This window comes from Pteropus vampyrus, unplaced genomic scaffold, assembly GCF_000151845.1.
Source record: "Pteropus vampyrus isolate Shadow unplaced genomic scaffold, Pvam_2.0 Scaffold1000004896, whole genome shotgun sequence".
Classification (NCBI taxonomy): Eukaryota; Metazoa; Chordata; class Mammalia; order Chiroptera; family Pteropodidae; genus Pteropus; species Pteropus vampyrus.
In genome coordinates this window covers 12,083-15,312 of record NW_011919298.1, presented here as the reverse complement: position 1 = coordinate 15,312, position 3,230 = coordinate 12,083, and positions in this window count along the sequence as shown.

Here is a 3,230-nt window from a genome sequence, read left to right as displayed (position 1 = left end):
GTAGATCTCCAGAAATTATTCCTCGTGCATAACTTTATGCCCTTTGACCAACAGCTTCCCATTTTCCCCTCCCAGCCCTGGTAACCACCATTCTACTTTCTCTGTGAGTTTGACTCTTTTGGATTCCTCATGAAAATAGAATCATGCAGTATTTATCCTATGTCTGGCTTATGTCACTTATCATAATGTCCTCCAACTGCAGTCACACTGGAGCAATTTTCTTTTTTTTAAATGCCTAATAATTTTGCATAAGATACAACCTGTTTGGATAGAGTTTTGTTAACATCTCGCTGCTTTTCACGTATGATCATATCAAGTTGCTTATTCATTGCAAATAACACATTTCAACCTGACGTCATCCTGTCAGGATAGAGTTGTCTGATGGAAGATGATGCAACTGTGAACCTAGAACCTTGTCTGAAAAGAAAATCACAAAGTCACATGGAGGGTAGACAGCAATGCTCGCCTGGCCAGGAACAGGGAGACCAGGGCTCAGGGAAGAGCATTATCTGACAGCATGCAGCAGACTCTCCTGAATGTGGGCAACCTGAGGAGAGGGAGGCCTGGGTCAGGTTTGAGAGCTCCCGCTCCTAGGAAGAACACCAGCTCTGAAGACCTCGGTGAAGACAGACCGTCAGAGTCAAAGCGGCAGCTTTCTCTCATTCCATAGCACCATCTGGCTACTGTTGCCTAGGATCTAGAAACCCTTTTCCTTTATCACCGGGCATGGAGTTCTGACCCCTTCTCTGATCCAGTGTGGCCCCAGAAACCCTTCCCAAGTGCCCACACCCATGCCCTTACAATTGAGTGATTTCTCCATATGATTGGCTGCCTCCAAGTCTAGGGACTCGCTCTCACTGTGCTTCTCAAAGCGTAGTCCAGAGACCAAAAACATCATCATCCTCTGGTTTCTGGTTAAGAAGCCGACTTTTTAGGCCTTCTCAGAACTGCTGAGATCTTCAGGAGATTATGATTCCCTCCAGAGCTCAGAAGTAGCTGCACACAGATACCGGAGGCCTATTTCAAGTCACAGAGCTGAAGTTTGTTTGTGAAGAATGTGTTATTTAGTTGTTCCATAGCTGAATTTCCTGTTCCAGCTGGAGGGTGTAAAGGTCCCTTCTCTACAGACTGCACACAGGAAATTGTGCCCATGGAACTGTGATGACTGTGGCCACAAGAGGGCACCAATAATCAATAATGGACATGGCTCCCCATCCCTGGAGCTCATTTTAGTTCATTCTCCCTCTGTTTCTCTTTTACTCCACTCCCCCTCCTCTAGAGGTAAATTCCTACAAAGGCTATTATAGGCACAGTGTGTGTCGATGGCCATTTCTCCTGTAAACACTCACCCAGCCAGGCCCCACGCTTAGCACATGGCAGCACATCCATGAGCTGAGAAGCTGTGCAAAGAGAGATGCAGTGAGCCCAGCTTGATGCTCCAACTTCCCTAGTCTGGCAACGTCCCCAGGAGCCAGTGAGCCCAGGAGCCAGTGAGCTTTGCCTGTCCCAGAACGCAGAGGGTCTGAGGAGCCAAGTAGAACAAGGAAACACCACTCTGACACTTTCTAAATAATACGCCTCATCTCTGTGCAGGTTCCCTTCTATCACCCACAAAGCTGGCTCTCAGCAACCCATCTTTTTCGGCTCTGCCCCTCCTTCTTGTTGGCGCTCACCTTACTGCCGTGTTTGAGGATCACCTTCTAGTTCTACCTCTTGCAGCTGTGTCCTCATTTCAGCATCTGATTATGAGGCATCTAAGTAAAGTCTTCTCACTGAGGACTGAGGTGCTGCAGGAGCCCTGTGACTGAGATTCTGATACAGAAGACCCCTCCTCACATTGCTACCCCTTCCCAACCCACCCAGCCTAGGCTTCGTTCCTCTCTCCTGGACAGGAGTCAGTTTTAACGGCTTAGGAGGAAAGAGGCAGGGTCACACGGGGGAAGGAACAGGGTGTAATAGCAGAGAGGAGGCCCAGAGGAAGGACTGGTCCTGGAGCAGATAAGTTGGACCAGTGCCCAGGTAAGCTCTGGCGGGATCCTGAGTGAGGTAGACTGAAATCCATGGGTGCCCACTTGCCTGTAGTCCTGCTGTGCGGGCAGTGGAGGTGGGCTCGGCCTTGGGCCATGCCCCTGCTTCTCATAGGTTCCCAGCTCCTAGCGACTCATGGCTGGAATTCCCAAGAGGAAAGGGAGAATGATGCCAAAAAGTCATGGAAAGTTATTTCCCTGCTACTCTGGAGTATGCTTTACACATATACAACTTGAAGAGCAAGGACAGCAATGCCTACAAGCTGGTGTGTGTTCGGAGTACCAGGCGGGAGCAGGTAGGTAATCACATCTTCCCGTCCCACTGTTCTGCACATGTAAGGAGTGAGGGTCAAGGGAGGGTGGGGGGATCTTATCAAAAGATTTTGTTCACTACTTGAAGTCCATAAATATAGGGAAACTATAACCTGTTCATTTAATCTCAGTTTTTATAAAGGAACTTCTTGGAAATTTAAAACTTCAGTTGATGTCTACTCACAAGTAAGGTGAATTTTCAATCTTCATCATTTTTAGGACTTTTTAAATGAAGAAAGACTTCAAAATTTGGATGATGGAGGGAAAAAATATCCAGTAAGGCAGAGCCCCACATGGAAGATGTTTGAAAAGATAGGTTGAAGAAAACATTTCAAGGAAGTAAAATAAAAAGAAATAATTTTTAAAGAGAAAGAGAGAAAGAGAGAGAGAGAGAGAGAGAGAGAGAGAGAGAGAGAATCTACCAAATCCTAGCAAAAAGTAAAAGCCCAGGACCAGATGGCTTCACCTGTGAATTCTACCAAACATTCAAAGATTTAACACCTAATCTCCTCAAACTCTTCCAAACAATCAAAGAGAAGGCAATACTTCCTAATTCACTTTATGAGGCCAATATTACTCTGACACCACAACCTGGTAAAGATAACACAACAAAGGAAAACTACAGACCAATCTCTCTCATGAACACAAAGCAAAAATCCTAAATAAGATACTAGCAAACCGAATCCAGCAACATATTAAAAAGATTATACATCACGATCAAGTGGGCTTCATCCCAGGGGCGCAGAAGGGATGGTTCAACATATGCAAATCGATTAATGTGATACATCACATAAACAAATTAAAAAATAAGAAACATACGATCATGTCAATAGATGCGGGAAAAGCCTTCGAAAGATACAGTATCCATTTATAATCAAAACTCTGAACAAA